The 22,814-nt window shown below is 38.8% G+C and overlaps 1 protein-coding gene across 6 annotated transcripts in view; it reads left to right on the top strand.

The window, feature by feature from the left end:
- Positions 1-6,995: 6,995 nt before the first annotated feature.
- Positions 6,996-22,814, top strand: part of CTNNA2 (catenin alpha 2) — a 1,147,855-nt gene continuing 1,132,036 nt past the window's right edge. For 3 of the 6 annotated variants that reach the window (XM_054474854.2, XM_054474851.2, XM_054474845.2), the window contains exon 1: positions 14,867-15,072. The gene's annotated coding sequence lies outside the window, so the exon portion shown is untranslated. Of the gene's footprint in view, positions 7,125-14,815; positions 15,073-22,814 lie in introns of those variants that run through there. The other 3 variants (XM_054474847.1, XM_054474848.1, XM_054474846.1) reach the window with 3 other exon arrangements.

Raw genomic sequence — 22,814 nt, 5'->3', positions numbered from 1 at the left:
ATTCACCACAATCAAATGGTTCATCCACCACATATACACAAATATCTTTCCTCCTATATGTAGATACCACATCCTCTTGGACAAGAATATCAGGAATCTCATGACCTGAAAGAGAAATGAGATCCTTGGTTAGCCAAGTTGGCAGTACTTAGTTCCACTGGTAGGATGGGTCTCTATCTATTTTCTTTCATGACCACATTGAAAATGGACATGGAAGAGCGTGTCCTTTCTACAGATGGTGTGACATTTGTAGTCCAGTCCCAGTAAGTGCAAATCTGAGGGACTGGAGATGTCCTGTGTTTGAGCAATTAAAGACTGTTTTGAGCCAGGCCTGGAATATCTTTGGCAGTACAGCTCCCTTAAAAAGTTAGTAGGCTTTGATCTTTTGCATGCAAAAAATTAGCAAGTATGGTCTCCACAGTAGTTTATCTGGTCAAAGTCTGATTCTGATCATTTCATTTTCTTCGCAACAAGCTTCTGTTCGCTGTCCATTCCTTTGGACCTTGATTGGCACCTTTATCTTAACCGCTGCCTCAGAGCAATTAAAAAAAAAAACCCTTATGTACAAGGACACCATAACTTTCATAATTACCCCCAGATTAAATTCCATCTGCATATTCTGAATGGCATGGCTAACTACTTCATCGGTTGGGAATGTTTAGCAGAATTTGCTTGAGAGAGGTCTGAAGAGTAGGCTCAAGTTGTATACTAATCTTGTCAACCTTCCAGGTCTCCTATTATCCTGAATTGTTAACAAAAACTTCACCTTGGGGATAAGACTTGGCATTCCTTTCCCTATCAAACTCCACATTAGTGTATTTGAAATAATTTGCTTTTCTGAGCAGAGGCAGAAAAGAATGATATTTTCTTCCATTCCTTCTCTTATTTGCAGAATGTTCAATTTAAGCTAATCCAGTATCTATACTGTAGACCTCAGTGAAGGCTGGAAGACTAATCCAACACAATCTGACATCCTGATTCTTTCCAATCACCTTTGTGTTCTACCCTCTGTGAGTATATAATCATTTCCTAAGGCAGAAGAAGTGTTGTTATAAATTACTTTTTTATAACTGCATAACAAAGACAATCAACTTCCTAGTTTAAGAGGAAGGTATCCTTTTCACTGACCTCTTTTACCTTGATTCAGCACCATACACTTGCTATCACATTTTGTACCAACTCAGAGCACAATAGCTGCAAGTAACAGAAAACCAGGTCAGGGTATCTTAAACAATAAGAAAAAAACTGAATCTCATAAACTGAAGTCAGAGCTAGGGTGGGCTTCACAAAGCTACCATGATATCCTTCCTAGACTGATGCAATTCCCTGATACCTTGTCTCTGTACATCTGAATGTGTCCCCTAGGTCACTTCTCCATATAGCAGTCACAGCGATCTGTTGAAAATTAAAATTAGATTATGTTCTTCCCTGATCAAAACACTCTACTGACTTCTCATCACAATTATAATAAAATCCTTAATCCTTCCCTTAGCCACAGACACTGTCTATTAGGACCCCTCTAGAGCTCCCCTCTAGATTTCTTGCAACACCTATGTAATAGGACCCCTCTAAAGCTCTCTAGTCCTATCTGCTGATGCTCTTCTCTCACTCACTCCACACTGGCTATAGTATCCCATTTTGACGTTTCTTCATTGTGACAAGCTTGTTCCTTTCTTAGGACCTTGACATTTGCTACTGCATAGGCCCAGAATGCTCCTACATGGAGCCTTGCAGGCACCACTTACTGTATTATCAGAGTTTTCCAGAGAAACAGAACCAATATGATGTGTGTGTATATATAGAAAAAGATTTATTGTAAGTAATTGACTCGTGATTATGGAGGCTGGCAAGTCTAAAATCTGCAATATTGGCCAGCAGCCTGGAGACCCAGGACAGCCGATGGTACAGACAAATTCTGAATGCCATCTGTTGGAGATTTCCCTTTTTGTTCTATTCAGGCTTTCAGCTGATTGGATGAGGACCACCCACATTATGGAGGCCATTCTTGTTTACTCAAAGGTCATGAATTTAAATGTCAATCTCATCCAAAAATATCTTTCATGTTGACACATAAAATTCACCATCACACTCACATACTCTTTCAGATCTGTGCTCATTCATGACCTTTCAAAAAGAAATTCCTCAAAGCCCCTATTGAAAAATTCCACTAATTTCTGTGTCTTCAATACCTTTATCATATTTTACTTCACTTCATAGCTTTTTTCAACATCTAAACTTATATTACATATTTATTTGTTGTATACCTGTTATCTACCTCCATTTCTAGAATACAGGCATTATTCTTGTTTACCACCATTTCTATAGGATACAAACAGTAATTTATACAGTAGATGCTTAATAAACTTGAGTCAAACTTTTATGTTCACCTGGGAATCAGATGCAGTCCTTCTTATCCAGGAGATGGCTCAGAATAATTGAAATTACACAGAATAATTGAAATACACACAAAAAATTGAAAGATTTTTCTAAATCATATTGGCTACAGTGTATATTTGTCTACTTTCTCTCACCCCACCCTTCTCTGCTCTGAAATACTGAGAATAGGGGTCTACAAAATGCATTCCTTAGCCTTTCTTGACAGCAGACCTCTACTCACATCATTCCAAGAGAAGACACTAGTGGAGGGATGAGATTGTCTCAAGGGAGAAGCTGTTGTTCTTTTCTCTTGCTCTTCTTCTGGCAGCATTTTTGAGTGACTACATCCTTTCCACTCAACAGCAATCCACCTTCAGCTTCAATGGTCCCTCTTGCATGGTTCTAGGACAAGCTGCAGGCCTCCTTCCTCATGGTTTCAGCACTGTCTAAACTAGCTACCCTAGCAGGGAAGCACTGAGTGTTCTTCTGGGCTCTGATTACACCGTCTTGTCACTTTTGTTTTCCAAGAATTTGATGAAGTAGCCACTTTCAGCAATTACTAATCTCTGGTGTACTTTTTATTTTACTTCTCTCAGACTTGATACAATGTAACAATGCTCCTGAATTAGATCTCTAAATTACAGTCTATTGTTTTAAAACAATAAGGTGCTCTCCTTTGTTTTTGTTTTTGTCTTGTTAATTCAGTGATGTGATTCTTGGGTTAGGTAGCTTGTACAGTTTGAATATAATGATGACCTTACTACCCGTGGAAAATGGGTTACTGCTAATCCATGACATGCCATGACATCACATTTACCAAATTATCTGTTGTGGCTTTATTCAAAATTTATTTTTCTGTTTATTTATTTATTTGCTAGATATGGAGTCTTGCCCTATCACTCAGTCTAGCTGGCCTTTAAACTCCTGGCCTCTTGGCTGGTCTTAAATTTGTGGCCCACCTCTGCCTCCTGAGTAGCTGGGTCTATAGGAGTGAGACACTGCATTCAGCTTATCTGTTGTTGCTTTAGATGAAAGGCCTTCTTAAGGCAAGGCTCTGTAAAATAAAGTGTTCAATGCATTCAACTGCCGTAATAGTGATGATGACTACTAAAGACTGTGGGGAAAGATTTTTTTTCTCCAATACTGCACTAGATTGCTTATAGAAACAAAATTACAAGCCCAATGCTTTAAAATCTTAGTTCAAGGCAGGTCAGGGAACCAGGGAAATTTCACTGTGGTCTTAAAATATTTGCTCATTTATTGTAGTTTCAAGGAAGATCACAAATCCCATCCCAAATCTAAAAGTGAAAATTCCAGAATTACAATGTAAGTTGAATTTACTGCCTCATCATGTATCTTATGTGAAACTAAAAGCACATGATCTTGTGTACATTTTAGAGCATTAATTGGGAAAGAATGGAACTCTGGGGTTTGAAATAGGGATATTTGGGTAGATGTAGGTGAATCCAATGACCCTGAACCCTCAAATCTCATTGAACCTTCTATTGCTAGCAGAAATAGTCTCCCATATTCAAGGATATTAGTCTTTTTTTTTTAGTTCAAGGCCCTGCAATTACCTCCCCTAAGGAAGTTACTTTCAAGTGGATGCCTGTTCATAAGACCTATCCCCAGCATGCTTCATTGCCTTCAAAACTACAGTTTGAGTCTGATTTTAGCAAACACCTGGGGGACAAGTATACAATCTTACCCAGGGAAATGTGACTTAAATACAAAAAGTTATTGTAAGAGTGTTATTAGTTTTACTCATTTTAGCTAAAATTTGGAGACTATGTGTGGGAAAGATTCTAAAGATTTTGGAAGAAAGAAAGATTTACAGAGATTCTGTTTGCCATGTGCTATCTTGAGTAGCTAGGAATGGCTCAACTGTGGATACAACATCAGACTTTAATGCAGCTTATATTTAATAATGTTGAGAGTGTACAACTTCTTGGCATAAAAGTGAAGAAAAATTCTAAAGCTTTGGGAGACAAAAATAACAGACTGCATTTGTTATTTGCGACTTGGTCATTCCCTGTCACACATAACACTCCCTTCATTCAGATATTGAGAAATGCATTAGTGAGAGAAGTACTAGAATCCTCAAAACTGTGATTGAGGGGATGAATGTGAATACAGGTGGAAGAAGATGGCTTATGAACTGATAATCGTTGAAGCTGAGTGCTGGGGTAATAGTGGAATAATTAAGCTATTTCTGTTCTTTTATATAATTTTATAATTATCCATAAGAAAATTAAAGGAGATGAGTTTTGTGGTGGCTGTCTTTTGTTGGCTGGGGATGATATTGGAAAAGCCAACTTTGAAACAGGCTCCCTAGTTTTAGTGGAAATCATGAAATTCCTAAATAACAGAAGCTTAGTGAAAATGCTTAACTACTACAGAAAATATGTACCTGATGACCTGGTCTGTTGATGTCTTCTAGATTGCAGTTTCCTAGACTCTTTAGGGCTTGATCAATGGGCTCATGTGTAAAGCGGCCACAGTAGCAGGTATAGAGATTCTGCAAGGGCCCAACAATACAGACCTTCTCTTACCAAAGCGATTTGACTACCATCCTTGCTGTGTGCGGGCACAGGTTTAACAGCAGAGGTCCGGCTCATATCCCAATATGGCACTATTCCTTGGGGAGACCAGGCAACCACCTGGTATCAGAGTGATTGTTCTGCCATTTATTTTAGATATTTCATCTGCTTTTTCTGCTTCCAATGCCTCTTCTAGCACCAACATTTTTTTTTTTATTATGAAAATAAGCCCTCACAAAGAACAGGGTTCACAGTTGCGGGCACAAGGGAAAATAGTTGTTAATTTCTCTTCTTATTTACTGTATTAGGGTAAACCAATGTCATACATGATGTTTAATAAGAACTGATACTACATGGTGTATGGAAACACTTGAAATGTAGATTATTGTCCCTCAGCTGGTGACAGAAGCCACCATCAGAAGGACTTTGGCATGTCATATTCACCATCAAGATATTCTGTACTATATTGCTTCTGACCAAATAACTTTTTACAAAGCAAAAGAAGTGCAGCAATGGTGTCATACAATTCACTGATCTTACTGCATACTTATTGGCTTAGAAGCACCTGCCTTAACAGAAACATAAAATGCCCTACTGACATATTAGATACTGTGCCAGCCGAGAGACAATAATTTACAAATGTAGGGTGTTTCTGTACACCATGTAGTATCAGCTTTTACTAGACATCATATATGACATTGTTTTACCCTAATACATTAAACAGAAAGAGAAGTGAACAGCTATTTTCCCCCAATGCCCACAATTGTGGGCTGTGTTTGTTGTGAGGGCTTATTTTCATAATAAAAAATGTTTCAAATGTTGGATATAATTCTTTCATTGAAATGGAAGTTGATCTGCTGCTTGGCCATTTTGGGGACCTTATTTTACTGAACCAACAGAAAAATAAGGAATTACCATGATTTTTCGGTGATTGATCCTGATTACCAAGAAGTTGAGTTGCTGCTCTATAGTGGAGACAGAGAGAATTATACCTGGAATGAAGGAGGTTTCCTGAAGTGCTCTAATGTTCAATGGGAAGAATTGTTAGAAGCTTAGACAACCCAAAGAGCCTACTCCACTAAGGACTCAGACCTTCAGCAATGAAGATTTGGCTCATTCCCATCAAGTAAGGACAATATTAACTGAGATTGTGGCTGGGGGAAAAGTATCACGGAATGGGTGGTAGATAAAGAAAGTTATTCTAATGTGAGTACTAAAGCATACCACTATATATGTGAATATGTGAACTATTTTTTTTTCCTTTATCTCTTTTAATATAAGGAGTAAAGATAGTGGTTAAATTTACAATTTAATCTTTTTTGTTTGTTTTGTTTTGACGGAATCTTGCTCTGTCACCCAGGCTGGAGTGCAGTGGTGTGATCTCAGCTCACTGCAACCTCTGCCCCCTGGGTTCAAGCAATTCTTCTGCCTCAGCTTCCCAAGTAGCTAGGACTACAGGCGCATGCTACCACACATGGTTAATTTTTGTATTTTTAGGAGAGACAGGCTTTCACCATATTGACCAGGCTGGTCTCACACTCCTGACCTCAGGTGATCTGCCTGCCTTGGCCTCCCAAAGTGCTGGGATTACATGCGTGAGCCACCGCACTCAACCTACAATTTAATCTTTGATGACGGAGTATCTGGATGGACTTGTGACTTTGGATGAAAACTCATAGGTGGCATATAAGTCATAAGATTTTGCGTATTCCACTTTTGGGGAGAATGTGAGGGTATCTTTCATTATGTAAAGAGTAGATGCATCTTGATAAGGAGAAACATCACGTCGTTGTCTTTTTAGTTGTATTAAAATTTAAGTACAGTTGAAAGGGTGTATATGGAGGCTGAGTTGCCAAAGACTTGAAAGTGTTGATTATTTGATGGCTTTGCCTCTTTTCCCACCATTCTTTAATTTTGTTCATAATTCTATGATTGGGGAATCTGGATATTAAATTTTCTAGGCTCTGTTTCCAGCTGGTTTCTTAAGTTATATCCATAGGAGACACTGGGAGAAGACAGGAAGGCAGGAAGAGAGGAGATGCTATTGTAGTGTGACATCTTTCTTTCTCTTTCTGGTAGCACCTCTGGATTTAGATGCACTCCTGCAAGGACCATGGTTTCTGCAATAGTACCCCCTCTCCATTGTTTCAGCTCTGACTCAGATGGGCCCTCCTTGATGGCACTCCCAGCAGCACAGCCTTAGCACTGGTAAGACATCTCTTCTCTTATGGTTCATACCCTAGCAGCAGTAGATGTTTCCTAAAGTTGCTAATCGTTGGTTTTCTTCATCTTTTCTCCTTCACTCTCCCAACTTTTCTAACACCTGCATAATCAATTTCTTATGTTAAATTCTACGTGTTTGAACTGTCTACAGTTGTTTACCTTTCTCTACCTGGGCTCGGACTGATACAATCATAAAACGACTGATTTATTTCTTTGCTCTACACTCAAATGCAATTAAGATTGAAAGAAAAGTGGACATTTCTTCTATTAGCTCTCTTTAGAAGTTAGTTATTTTTCAGAATCCATTAAAAACTTCTCTTTTTGTTCCATGCTGCCAAACTCCATAATATGTCAATTTCTATATCAAAATCTGTGACCATAGAATGAAATATGGCAATGAGCTAAGGCCTGAATTTCTCAACCAATGCCTGTGGAAGTCCACTTAGACAAGGTCGGCTCCTGGAGCCAGAGGTGAGATTAACCTCAGGCTAAAGCATGTGGGCTGCATTGTGGAAAGGTGTACAGTTGTTAGAGTGGGAACAGATGGGAATAGACATTGGATAATCCATAAATAGTGTGCTCTGTGTGCTCTCATTACATTATATTGCATTTATCTTGAGTTGTCAGTTTGTCTCATTAAAGTATGAGATTGTTAATGGTACAAACTGTGTCTTTTATCCAAATAGTCAACATTGAGAATTGTGGCTGTCACCCAACACGCAAGTGTCAAAATTGTCTTGAATGGAGGAATGAATCAATGTGCCAGAGCTTTTGAATAAGGTTGAGTTTAACAAGATTGGGTTTGAGCCTTTAGTAAGAATGTCATAATAATACACAATGTAAACAGGCACTGGAACAATAGTGTTTGTAGAATTGGAGGTCTATTAGTTCAGTGGCATTTATATTTTTTAATCAGCCAAACACTTTTTCAAATGAAATACTACAGGAAAATAATGTGTGTGTGCATGTGTGCATTTGTATGTAAATAAGGACATTTCTATGTCTTTGAAATTACCTCTGTAGAGGTAGGTGGTTTAAAACTTTGTTTGATGGAACATATATTTTTTTCTAACTCCCTAAAGCTCTTTTGCAAAGTATATTGGTGCATGTGTTACAAGTTAAAAAAAAAAAAAGGAATTTCTTCAACCAAGTCCAAGCTGAGTTAAGTTGACTTATACAAAGGAATTGTTTCTCTTCCATCAGCAGGGAGGTATCAGTGTGCTGGGAAGAGCAGTATGGACCAAGGAGTCAGACTGCATAGGCTATAAACCCACCTGTACCACCTGCCAACTCTATGACATGGTACAAGAATTATACTCAGAACCTTAAAATTAGAGGTACTTTTCACATCAACATCTTTAAGATGAGGAATTTGAAACAGTGTTTTCATCTTAAAAATGTGGTTGATATTGGTAATCTTTGGAAAACTTAATGTGTAGAAACCTCTTAATATCACCAGTAACTATTCTGTAAGTAATATCTATCATTATTATACATCATCAAATCATATTTGGTAATTCAAAGTGGTAGAGGAAATACCTCTGTATTCTGGAAATCAGGAGATTCTGTCCCAAATCGTTTTCACTATGGTATTCAGGACTGTTTGTGAAATATTTTGATTGCCAGGCACATGGTGGTTTCGTACTTCAAATCATCTTGTGGTCACAGGAGTTATGTGACTAGTTTTGTCCTAATATACAAGTCACTCCAGGGCCAGACCAATTAATTTCTTTCTTTCCCTGTATAATAGTCATGAATTAGATTCCAGATAGCGGCTATTCAGTTAGCTTGGGTCTCAGAAAGGGAATCTTGTATAAACAGAGCTATCATATAACCCTCTGAAATCTGGGTGTTATTTCTTACCTCAGCATAACCTACTCCATATGGTTAATTCAGCAATTGACTAGTTTCGTGATTATGGGAAAGAAAAACACATTGAGTCTCAGTTTTGCCATCTGAAAAACAAGGAGGCTGGATAGGAAGAAACTGTCACGAAAGTCTCTTTGAGTTCTAAAATTATATATTCACTGATAAGAATAAAAGTGGCAGTGAGGATACTGTGGTTTGAATGTGTCCCTTAATGTTCGTGTGTTGCAAACTTAATCCACAATGCAACAGTGTTGAGAATTGGGAACTTTTAGAGGTGTTTAGGTCATGAATGGATTAATGCCATTACTGAGGGTGTGGTGAGTGGACTCATTATCAAGGAGTGGGTTCCTGATAAAAGGAGAATTCAGCCCCCTTCCTCTCTTGTTCTCTCAGTTGCTGTCTCTTGCCCTTCTACCATAAGATAATGCAGCAAGAAGGCTCTCACCATCTGTGACCCTTCAATCTTGGACTTCCCATCTTACAGAACCATGAGCCAAATAAATTTCTTTTCTTTATAAATAACCTAGTCTCAGACAGTTTGTTATAGAAGCAGAAAACAGACTAAGAAGAGGATCAGACATTTTTTAAATCAAGGAAGAACAGAAATAAGCTCATTAATAAGCTGTGAGTCAAAGAACAGCAGGGTTAGGTGAAAACTAAGGTCAACTGTTTCCCAAAGCATGTTCCTTCGAATCTAGCCACGAGAGATATTTTGTGAGAGAGGCTTCCTTGTTCATATAAGTGTGGGAAATGCTACACATATTTCTCTTAAATGAACTTCATGCACATTATTGTTTTCTATGTATTCACTAAAGAAAAACCTTTAAATGCTTTTCACCCAGCACATGCCAATACAATTTATTGTGGAAATCACTCTTCAGTAACTTCACAGTGATGAATGGACTGAGCAGCTGTAATTTTTGTTTACTTTCCCATGTCCTTCCTCAATATCTTTTCAGGAATTTCTCCTCTTCCTGCATGAGGTCACAGGAGTGAACATATGAACCAGAGTGTGCTATTCCTCTGGTCACAGTAATCTGTGACACAAATATGAACACAAGGCTCCAGCAAGTATAATCATATCCCTTGCCATGATTAATATTTTTGATGACCCCCCTGGACTAGCTCAGCCTCATATATACACACCTTAGACTTCTCAGGTATGTGAGCCAAAATTCCCTTTTGCTCAAAACTTAAATTGGACTTCAGTCATTTGCTTTTGAAAGAATTAAGACTGCAACTATTCTTCCACAGAGCAGATATAGGAAAAACATGCTCCAGGGTGACAATTGAGAGTTAAATGACACAATTTCAAAATGTATTAAACGGACAGCAGCCTCGGCTTTCTCCTAAAGGGAAAGTGAATCTATTAGGGAACCTGAAGATGAGAGAGATACAATTACTATGAGAAGACATATTAAATCTTATTCTTTCTTTTTAAAGAAAAAGATTAATTGGAAATAAAAGATGATAGAAACAGATTCAAATTGGTCAAAAGACACTGAGGAATAATATTATTTTACTGTTTGATTAATTGACTCATTGATATTAGAAGTATTAATTAAAGCAAGTATACAGCTCTATTTATGGACAACAGTGTGCTAAAACATGTCAAGTATTATTTCATAAAATTCTCACAAGAAAGTCATAAAGATAGATAAAAATTGCCTCCATTTTGCCGACTGGCAAACTGAGTGTCATAGACATTAAAAAACATGTCCAATGTCACAAACTAGAATATGGTACATTCTACCTATACAAGGTTACAGTTGAAATGTTTCAACAAGCAAAAGAAAAAACAATTACATACATGGATCCTAAAACACTCATTCTGTTTACTTGAAAACATATACATATATTCACCATTGCAGTATATATATATAAACAATTACCTAGGGATACAAATGATAAATATGTTTAAAAAAATGAAAATTAGAGTTAGAAACTACTGGTACAAAGCAAAAAACTTAAAACAAGTTATTTTAATTTTTTAATAGTAAAAGGAATACATAAAACGACAAAAGTGAAAGTTTCATTGGTTGTTTCTCAGACAAGAGAAGAAACCTGCAGCTAGATTTGTAGGAAAAAGCTGGACCATATGAGGAGAAATCCAGAGATTCAATTGATATATAATAAATATAGTGACAGGGTCTGAAATATTGAGGAGGTCCTTAAAAGATGAAATTGCTATAGCAGATTTATTCATAATTGCCAAAACTTGGAAGCAATCTAGATGACCTTCTGTAGGTGAGTGGATAAATTGCGGTATATAGAGACAACTGAATATTATTCAGTGCTAAAACAGAGCTGTCCAGACATGAAAATACATGGTGGAATCTTACATGCGTATTACTAAGTGAAAGAAGCCAATCTGAAAAGGCTACATATGGTATGACTCCAACTATATGACATTCTGGAGAAGGCAAAACTTGGAGACAGGAAAAATACCAATGGTTTCCAGGGGTTAGGAGCAAGAAAGAGAAGAATAGACAGAACACAGAGTATTTTTAGTTAGTAAAACTACTATGATACCATAGTGGTGGATACATGTCTTTATACTTCTTTCAAAACCCCCAAAATGTACAAAACCAAGAGTGAACTCTGATGTAAACTATGGACTTTGGTGATGATGATGTGTCAATATAGGTTCATCAATTGTAACAAACATGCTACTGTGGTCCAGGGGTTGATCACAGGGAGCCATGCCCTTGTGGGGGCCGGAGGTATATGAAAACTCTTTGTACTTCTCACTCAATTTTCCTGTGAACCTAAAACTGCTCTAAAAAATAAAGTCTATTAAAACAATGAAATTGCTCAGGAGGGCTTGATAGCGAAATTTCTGGAGCTGACAGACTGAATTAGGGTCCTAGTGTGTAGAGACCTGACATTTAAATGAATAAGCACTATAGATAATTTTACTTAAGATGCCAGTATTGGCTTGGAATATCCTAAAAATCTAGATGTCATTTGATTGCACATTAAATTGTATTATAATTACATATAGGATTTTCTGCATTTGAACACAATGCCATACCTTTAACAATGCTCTTTTTGTTTGTTATTTATGTTGGCATAAATTTTTAATATGAGTGAGGGAAAGAAGAAAATTGCTTGTTTTTCTGAGGGCTGTATATGTTTATGTCATTGAAATGAAGGACAACACTTAAATCAAGAAAATCAAAAACAATCAGATTCACAAGCAGACTCAAAACAAAAGAAATAAGTGTTTTTAAAAATCCCCTTAGTTTAGAATGGGGACAAACAACATGATAGCATTTTAGCATCCAATAATAGCCATTATTTATACAAGCATATTTAGACTATTATCAGAGGGAAATAAATATGGCTGTAGTAACATTCAATTTGGATTTTCCATAGGGTAGACAGGGTTGAGGGTTCCGCTTTATTCAAAACATAAAAGAGTTAGTAAATTTCTTGGCAGCAGGGAACAAAAATCTCAGCTGCCATTTGCCTGCTGGTGACTGAAATGCATTGCCTGAGTAATTTCTTATCACTGTCTGATTGACAGACCACAGTCTGATGTATTTTGAAGAACTGAGGGAGACCAAGGGTGTGAGAAATCAAAGATGGCTTTTATGCTGGTTTTTTATTAACTCTAATTTAAAGCAATTGCATGGACTAAAAGCTTACAAATATTTTAGAAATTACTTTTAAATGTCTCTCAATAATATTCTACAGTTTTGAAAGTCACTACAAAACAACAAACAAGGCAAATCTCATTTTGACTAGACAGCCCTTGGTTTACATTACTTTTTCTTTTTTGGTCTACATTATTTAATTGCAATTAAAACAAAAATTATAAATGTAAGCCTAATTACAACAATACAAAAAACTATACATGAATCCTTGGAACTTAAAAGAGATAAATTTGTCTGGTCACTCTTCGGCCTGTAGTTTTTAGTTTATTCCCTCAGGCCTGACCAGAGTATGAAAAAAATCACAATAATCATTTTTTTAAAAAGTCAATTCTTACGTCATTTGACTAGGACAACTTTACTCTTTCCAGATTCTTGGACCATTCAAATTCATAGGTGTCTTCTGCCTCCGCAATGATACTGTATGCAGTATCTCTTTTTATTTAAGCACCTCGCTGGTGCTTACCACATCTTACCACATCAGGGACTTGTGATGCCTCTCTAAATCTTATTCATGCTTCAAAATTCAGCTGAAGGCCTACCTCCTTCCTACCTACTCCAGTCCATAGTATGCACTTTTCATTCTCCACTCTTTATACCTTTTGGCACAAATCATTTGGCGCTCGGCACTTCATGAAGCACATCGTGTGCCTTTAGCGTGTTTCGCCTGTTTCTATAGGTAGTCTAAGAAAAACGCTTGGTGGTAAGAGCATGCGGTGTCACTGTCCGTGGTCCTGAAACATGGTTGCGTGCTAAGATTCTTCTTAAGTCAATATCCGGTGACTCCTGTTCACTTTTTCCCGGGAATTTTTAAATTGGTAAAGTGGTGGGGACAAGAAAAAAGAAAGCCAAAAAGATATTGGGAGAGAAAGATAGAGGCATGGACAGAGGTATCCCTCTCCAGTCATTCCCTAGAGAGAATTAAAAATAGTAGGATTTTATGTAATTTTCAAACAATTGCAGACGCGAACTTGGAAACAAAAGGGGGGATGGAAAAATATCAATGGCATAGCCATTGATGAAGAAGAATTTTAAAAATGCATGCACTAAGTGACATAAAGCCATCCAAGTGTCGGCATGAACACACGCACTGATGCTAGTGGGCTAGGATACCAAACAGGTAGCATGTTGTGAATGTAGCGTTGGTTGTGTCATACTAAACTTCCACAGATTTTCTTTTTGTTTCTCTCTGATTTAAAACAAAACAAAATTGTCATTTGGCACTGTGGCACAACAAAGATGACTGTAACTTATGTTTCTCATTTGATGTAGCTGTGTACCTTTTTCACTGTTAGCACCTCTGTAACAGTTACATTCCAGCAACATCAAGTCCCAGCTGCCGATGGCTGGCGTCGCAAACACTCCCTGCCCTAGCTATGTAAGTTCCCCAACTACAGTATAACCTCTCAGAGGACGAACATTTTTGGATATCTCAAAATGCCTAAGTACAGTGTCTGGTACAAACTAGGGGCTCAGTAATATCCACTGAATCAAGAAAAGAATCACAATGCCTTCCACGGAGAAAATATTCAACAAAGGCTTGTTAAATGAGCAAATATTCCAGTTGTTTTAACAATTCCATCCTCTTCTAGGTTCTTTTAAAGTCCAAATCTCCCTCCCTCTCAGCCCTCGGGACTCCACATCCCAACAAACCTCCCTTCCGCAGCAGTCACTACCTTTGCAGCACTCTGGCCCTGCCTTCCTCCTGCCACGTGTCGGACCCCTGCTGGGCTGGCCCTCCTTTCCTACTCTGCGACACCCCTATCCCCCCCGCCCGTATTCTGCCCGCTCCCGCACCCGGTCCCTCTCCCCGGGCCTCGCGACTCCGGCGATTCGGCTCCGGGTCCCCGCCCGCGGGGTAACGCGGTTGTCATGGACACGGCACCTGCGCCCTACGGCGGTGCCCCTTCGCCGCCGTCCCCTCCCCCCACCTGCGGCGCCGAGCCGGCCGCGCCTCCAGAGCTCCGCCCTACCCCGCCCCGCCCTTTCGGGCGCTCCCCAGGCCGCGCGCGCCCGCGGCCCCCCACCCACCCACTCCTCGATGCCCGGTGCCTTTCCAGGCGCCGCGGAGCCACGGGGACCGTGGGGGCGCGCGAGCGAGCAAGCGGCCGCACATGCGCACTGGCTGCCTCCCCTAGCGGCGATCCCGGCCGCTGCCGCTCGCGCTTGGGCAGGACGCGGGGCGGGCGGGGGGAGGGGGGAGCGGCTTCGCTTCCAGCCCCGAGTGAGGCGGAGACCCGGGCAGGCGGGCAGAGCAGGCGGCACCGCACCTCGGCCAGAGGCGGCTGCAGCAGCTGCTGCCCTTGTCCCTGCCGCCGCCTCTCCAGTCCCTTCTGTGATTACCACTCCAGCTGCTGGGAACGGGCGAGAAAGAGGAGGAGGCGAGAAACTCCCACCGACCCACAGAGGTGAGTCCCGGGCAGAGCATCCTCCATCCTTGCCTGCCTCCCTCCCTCCCCACCTCCCTCCCATCCTCTCCATCCTCCCCCCTCCCCGCTCCCCAACCCTCCCTCCCTCATCCTTCCCAACATCCCTCTCTCCTCTCCCCTCCTTTCTCCCTTCCAGCCTTTCTTTCATCCCTTTCTTCCTCTCTCCCAGCCCCACTTCCTTCCCACCCTTTCTTTCTTCCCCGTCTTCCTTGCAGCCACTCGCCCTAGAGCACAGCTCTGCATCCCTTTCCTCTTGTCTCCATCTCTTTTTCCCCCTTTCTTACCTCTTCCCCGGTGGGAGGGTGGGAGCATCCCTTGCCTGCTACAACTGTCCGGATTCAGGGGTTCCAGAAAATTGGGTGTATATACTGAGAGACACACTCTTAAACAGCGGGTGCCCTGCAGGTTCCTAAATTTTTAGGATGAAGGGTCAAGTTGGGTAGAGTACTGGGAACTGGAGGGAGAAGAGGATCGAAGAAGAATCTGTGGATTTGTGCTATATTAGGGTGGGGGTGGGGAGGGTTGTCACTTGGACATGTTGCCAACAGCCCCCATACCCCTCTTCAGCAGTTTCTTTTTTTCTTCTGGGAATTACATATTCCCAGTGTGTGTCTCACCAATTTAAAATCCAGCTTTCTCTGCTTTGATTGTCTCCGTGAGAAACCACAACGAAAGAGGAGAAGAGAGGAAAGGAACAAGAGAGAAAAAGGGGAGGGGAGAGGAAGGGAGGTGGCAGTGGAAGCTTGTGTTCTTTTCCCTTAGGCCTCTTTGGTTTGACATTTTCAAACCACCCGCCTCATATTTGGCTTAGAATTGAACCCGTGTGTCCTTGGTCCTGTCACTACCTACTTCAAAGGCAGAAACTCTCTAAACTTTAATGCCTGTGCACCACAGCATTATTTATGGAATGTTTTGCTCAGCATACAAAATACCAAGATAGGAAGGTTTGGGAAAATAGGGAGCAGAAGGGTGGAAGAGATGTACTTTTGTTTATCATGGGTTAACTTCTCAAGTAGGATAATGGTTAGACAGTTTTGGAGAAATGAGGTTATACTCCACAGGCTTGTAAATATACCATTTAGATGGCATTAGCTGCATTATAGCCTTTAACAGACACCCTTACCCATTTTCACCCACCTCATAGGAACCCTGAAGATGTTTGAAGAGAAACATACTGTGTGATTCTGTTTGTGGCTTACACCAGTGGAAAAGTTGAATTAGCTTCGGAACCATTGTTAATAATTTAAAATTGCTGTTGGTTTTACATCACTTATTTTCACAGAATGTTATAATTTACCTTGCTCTCTTTAGCTTGCATTCTAACCCCTTATATTATACATGTTATTGGCAATTTGACAATTCTTTCTGTTAGCATTACTGCTGTAAAGTTTATTTATACATGGCGGGACAGCCATGCCTCAGAATGTTTAGTGTATTTATCATCTCAGAAGGGTCCAACAGTGTAAGTATAAATCAAAAATGGATATTTTGAAGCCTGTATTTTGTTCTATTTATATTCTCCTAAAACAACAGACCAAAAAACCTTAATATCTTTAGAATAGCTGTGTTTTGTGTTTAAGGAGTATGTGTGAGGGACCAAAATTAATGGTGGATTCATTGAAGTTGCCAGTAAGACACTATGCTGTGGAACACATTATTGATTTTTTTCTTTTCATTTAAATTATTATATGACAGTAGTGCAATATGCAGTTTTGCATTTTATGGGAGTGTAAAGCAGGAGTTGAGATGACGAGAATTGCCTTCCTAAGTGATTGAGTGCTGATCTGATGAAGAGCTGATAGTTAATCACCTGAGTCAGTGCTGGGGAAGTGTGTAATATTAGGAGTGATGGAGTCCTTCAACTCCCCATGGTAGGAATGCAGTTCCGTTAATGGCTTGGCTGACTCTTCAGCCATGTAGCTAAAGCTTGGTTGAATTACCAGTGTTACCAACATCCTGATGCAGATTGCAGTCAACCCTGTGTGTATTGGAATGCTTGCATTACTTAATAGTGAACTTGTAGATAGGAGTGTTTTCCTTGTTGGTGTTCCTTTCCCTAGAATACCATGAAACAAGTGAAAGACTGTCATGTTAATTATATATGAGCATAATAAGTTAGTTTTGTCCAAATTTCTTTCAAAAGACTTTTCCCCTGCCAGTATCTCTGCTATTCTTTGTGGGGCTTCAGAGTTGTGAATGTGGGGAGGTGGCAGCCCCTCTGTCGGCTTTGCTCTTTCTTTGTTGCAGTTTTTCTGCAGAGTGGTGTGGGTGTATGCCCCAGTTTTTGATACTGTGCTTAGTATAGAAACACAGGTACTTTTCATTTGCCTCCTTTGTAAACATTAGTCCACTGAATGGAAACAAAACATACCAAGTTATTAAAGAACTAGAAAACAAAATAACATTTTGTTTACAGCAAAATTTTAAGAGAGATGAGTACAATTAATAAAATGTGCATTTTAGAAGAGCAACTAGTGTCTTTGAAAAGCAGCTTGCCTCCTTGACTGTAATCCAGTTTGGAGATAAAGACTGACTTCCTCTGAAGAATTTCATTTCTAGAGGCTTCTGTCTTTAGTTGACTGGACCTTTAAAAATACATGATACAATAAAGAGCCAATAGAAGATCTTATGGACCCCTGTAAAATTTATTCTGGATATATTCTCTGTTTCTCCCTCCCTCAGAGCTCTTAACACCTGCCTAACCCTAGGCTGAGTGGTGTGAGGTATTCCAAGGAAGTAGAAAGAAGTAAAAGACACTCTCTTTGACCTCAGCTTACAGTCTAGTTGAGGAGAACAGGCATTTGCATGAGGTCCTATTTCACAGTGGCAAATAATAAGATCTTTGGAGAGAGCTTTAGATGTGAGTACAAGCTCTAGTTCTTAGGAGTATCGTGTCCTTGTGTACAATTTAAATCTATTTTTTTCATCTATAAAATGAAAATTGTAAGGGACTCTGATTCATGGGCTTGCTTTAAAGGTTAAATGTGTTTAGCTCAGTACTTGGTACAAACAAAACATATATTAAGTAAACATTATTATAATTAGGAGAAATCATTTAAACACATTCCAAGACCATATATGATTATGTACTAGAAAGACAGAAGCGCAAGTAAGTACTAGAGGAATTGTGAAGAAGACGAGTGTCTGTGTAGCTGGGAAAATATTATATTTGGTAGTAGCACTGGAGCTTGGACAGAGACTCCTGGGAATGATTTCATGCAGGGTGGGCTGGAACAAAAGCAGAGAGGGAGGAAAAGGCATGGTGTGTTTGAAGAACATTAGGGAGACTATTTACTGGAAGATTTGGCATACAGGTGAGTGTATTGAAAGGTAGAGTACATACAGTCAGAGTAATTATACTATCACTGGGTTAAGACAACTTCTAGTGTGGGATCCATTTCATTACACAGAAGGTTCAGCTACCCATGGCTGGAGTAGTTTCAGCTGGAGGTAGTCTCGGTTCTTTATCTCACCTAAAGCCCCATCCCAAGGCATGGAATCCATGATCGGTGTCACAGTGAGGACCCAAAATATTCTTAGGTCTTTTCTTTTAACTTCAAGGCAGAGGGAAAACTTGACCTTTGCTGAACAATAAAGATTTAATATTGTGGTTACTATAACTCTCCCTTGTTTTTCCTTATCCCGTGAATATTCCAGGACTATATCTCGTAGTATAATAACTGAAATTATTTTATTTTGACCTATATGAAGCCAGTACTTGTTAGGGTAATTGTGTTTCCAGGGGCTTATTTACTTTTCCTAATTACAAAAGCCCCTTTTCAGTAGTGTCCAAGATTATTAATAAATTCTAAATGGATGATGCTCTTTCAGTTTTGTGGCTGCAAGACTAATGTGTTATGAGGATAGAGAGTCTAGGAGGGAACTTGCATGGAGCAGGTTAAGTATACGCTCTGTGTGGAGAGACAGATGCTCACTGGCTACATCTGTTGGCATAGCTTTGTTTTTAGTTGAGGTTCATAAACTATTTTGAAAAATTTATCCATAAAATCTTTATCCAACAGCATAAGTGATATGAATTGAATTCTTTTATTCAAAAATGGATTTCCAGAAAATTTTACCCACAAGTTTGAAGTATCAGTATTTATTATGCTCATGTTTAACCCATTTCAATAGACACAATTCCATTGTTTTCTCCCAAATAGTAAAATGTTTCTCATATATTTCTGTTTTGTAGTTCAAATAATATACAAAATTGTCCTCCTGAATATTATCTTAAGATATATTAGTCATAAACACAAACATATTTCTAAAAGCTAATGTAAATATACTTCTAAAAACTAACAGACCATAGACTGTAGTAGTTTTATTTTTTATATTGAGATCTTTCTTAATTGATGTTTCAAAAATTCAGCAAATCTAAATCATACATTTTCAGATGTATTACTACTAGTCAGCTTTATATTATACGACCAGAGATTTTTGACAAATTTTACTTTTGACATTTTTATTTTCCTTATAAGTGAATTTTTACCTCAGAGCTGAATTCTACTCAACCATAAATTTGCATTATATACCTCTTTGAAATTATTACTCGTAACACATTATACAAAACATAATGATAGTCTAACTTTAGACACCTTAATTTTCTAGGGCTTTACTATTGAACACTATTTTATTTTTCCTTTTATTAATAGGCCTTATCTGTGTACACAACTATTAGACTATTACATTTCAGGTATTAGGAAAACTTGCATTAACAGGAGTGAAAAAGCAGGTATGTTCCCCCTACGTGAGGGTGGTGACCGAACAGGGAGGTGGAGTAAGGATGCGACAGAATGAATTAATTGTGCTTTCTCTTTTGAGCTGAAGGATGTGTAACTACTTGTTCAATTAGGGGTTTTCTATATTTTTGCTGCGATGTCTACTATAATCTATGTTTTAGTTGTTTTAAAGTAAGTTTTGTATGTAAATTTCAATGAATAGTTTTTAAAACTGGAGCATGGATAAAAAAACGAACATAAATCATATGTTGATTTTTCAATATGTTGCTACTTGTAGACATCTGGCTATTTTGTTTGCTAGGCAGTTTTGGGGGAAGCCAGGTAATACGTTTATGGGATGTGTTGAGATGGAGATACATTAAATAAGATCCTAACTTGCTACAGTGTTTCTACATTAAATGAGTGGACATGCCAGAGGGCTAGAGATAAAAAAAGTCCTTGAGTTGTATATGGTCTCAAGGGCCACAGAGCCATAATAGAAAATTAATAGAAAGCTTCTGAGATGTTCATATTCTGTAAGTTGAGTTTATGTTGTTCATTATGTATCTGCAGTAAATCCAATATCTTTTTTATGGCCCCTTGATGTTTTGGAACTAAAGCCATGGACTTTTGGTGGAGCTATGTCAGTTGTTCTTCCACATCCCCACCCAGAAACCACAAGGACTTCAGAAGTCACCAGAGGATCTGATGTTCCCGTGTTTTATTTGTAAGCATTTGGTGAAAATTCAGTCTTCCAAGTTTATCTTAAATTCACAGGGCCTGAAGCAGTTGTTAAATATCATCAATCTGTCTTTCAGTGAGGAAGTAGCAATGTCCCTTAACTACTTTATAGAGAGCTAATTGTACTCAGTTGTTTCCAGGAAAGGGTATCCTACAATCCTTTAGAGTTTACCACTTCATTCTGTTTCTTCAGGCATTGATAACTGCCAGAGTAATTTCACAAAATATGGTTTTTTTTTTCTAATGTTTGGAAGTGGCATAAAGAAGTGTATACAAGACTCAAATTTCCTGGGGAAGCCCGGGCGCAGTGGCTCATGCCTGTAATGCCAGCACTTTGGGAGGCTGAGGCTGGCATATCACCTGAGGCCAGGAGTTTGAGACCAGCCCGGCCAACATGATGAAACCCTGTCTCTACTAAAAATACAAAAATTGGCTGGGCGTGGTGACAGGTGACTGTAATCCCAGTTACTTGGGAGGCTGAGGCAGGAGAATCGCTTGAACCCAGGAGGCGGAGGCTGCAGTAAGCCGAGATGGTGCCACTGCACTTCAGCCTGGGCGACAGAACAAGACTCCGTCTCAAAAAAAAAGAGTCCTGGGGAAAAATAAATCTGTGTCTAAATTCATCTCTCTACTGCACTTACGCCTTTCATGTATTTTTTTAATTATATTACCTAGCATGAATTCATTCAACAGGTATTTTTTGAAAATACCTGCTCTGTGCTCAATGCTCTCATTGAGCTAGAGATTATAATTTTATAAGCACACTGAACCAAGGCAACTGGATTCCCCTCCAGGTTTTCGACCAGCTAATTAATTTGTTATGTGATTAAATAAGCCTCAAACTCTCCAACACTTATTTATTTTATCTGCCTTTTGAGTGACTCAGACTTATATCTAGCTATAAAATTCTATAATTCTACATGTGATTTTTTCTTAAAATTTCAAGGCAAATGATTTGTTTTCATTGTGTTCCATTTGTTTTTTCTTTCTTTTGAAACATAAACTTCTGCTGCATAAGAAAAAAAAAAACTTCACCTTCAGTGGCATATGCTTTCCCTTTCCCAATAAAATTGCAAATTTAGCTTCACAGTCTCTGGGCAAACTGTGAGGGACTAAGTAACCTGTCTGTTCTTATCTCTCCATCCTTCCCTCTCTTTCATTTTGAAAGTTCTTCCTACATTGAAGGTACAAGTCAGTTGCTACCACTATTTAGGGACTCTCCCAGTGTGTGGTTGGCTTGTTTTGGCCATGCCAATGTTTGTGAAAGACTATATGGCATTTATGCATTTAGAATGAAGTAATGTTTATTTAAGAAATTATATATGCTTTAAGGTTAATATTTCTGCCTCAGGCATAGCAAAGCCTTGCTTATCCCCTAAATTCTATTTCAGAGGACCTGGTGGTCACCAGTCTTCCTACCAATCCAGCTCCGATTTCCCATTACAATTATTTTAGTAAAATTTTGGGCATATGTTTTATACAATAAAGTGTACCCATTTTAAGTGAATACTCTGTTGGGGATTGACAAACACACCTGTGTAACCAGCAGTGCGATCAAGATACAGAATATATCTGTTACCCTAAAATCTTCTCTTCCTACTGATCTGCTCTCTGTCACTATAGATTCGTTTTTCCTATTCTAGAAATTGATATAGGTTGAATCACAGAATATGTGCTCATTTTTATATTCCTTTTTGCATTGAGCATAATGTTTGTGGGATCAATCTATGATTTTGAGTGCATAAACTTCTAGAAGAAAATATAGGAGATAATCTGTGATGTTGGATTAGGCAAAGATCCCTTAGGACCCAAAAAGCACTAATCATAAAATTTAAAAGAAAAGATGTATTAGACTTTATCAAAGTTAAAGAAAGAAGTTTTGCTCTTCAAAAGACAAAAGATTTGTTAGAACTACATATCTGTCTCTGTATATTTGACAAAGGACTTTATCTAGACTATGTATAGAACTCTTGCAACTCAGTAAGAAGACAGGCAATCCATCTAAAAAATGAACAAAATATGTGCTGAGATATTTCACACAAGAAAATATACAAATATCTAATGAGCACATGATAACTCTTTAATTCACCAAAATAATTAAATTTAAAACCACAGTGTGATACCACTATCCAAACACTAAAATGACTAAATTGTAAAGACTGGCAATACCAAGTTTTGGAGAGGATGTGAAGCAACTGTGATACTCATACATTGCTGTTGGGAATGTAATACTTTGGGAAACAGTTTGGCAGTTTCTCT

This window comes from Pongo pygmaeus, chromosome 12 (assembly GCF_028885625.2).
Source record: "Pongo pygmaeus isolate AG05252 chromosome 12, NHGRI_mPonPyg2-v2.0_pri, whole genome shotgun sequence".
In the NCBI taxonomy this organism is placed as follows: Eukaryota; Metazoa; Chordata; class Mammalia; order Primates; family Hominidae; genus Pongo; species Pongo pygmaeus.
The sequence above is the reverse complement of the archived record's forward strand: the minus strand, read 5'-3'. Positions and strand labels throughout refer to the sequence as shown.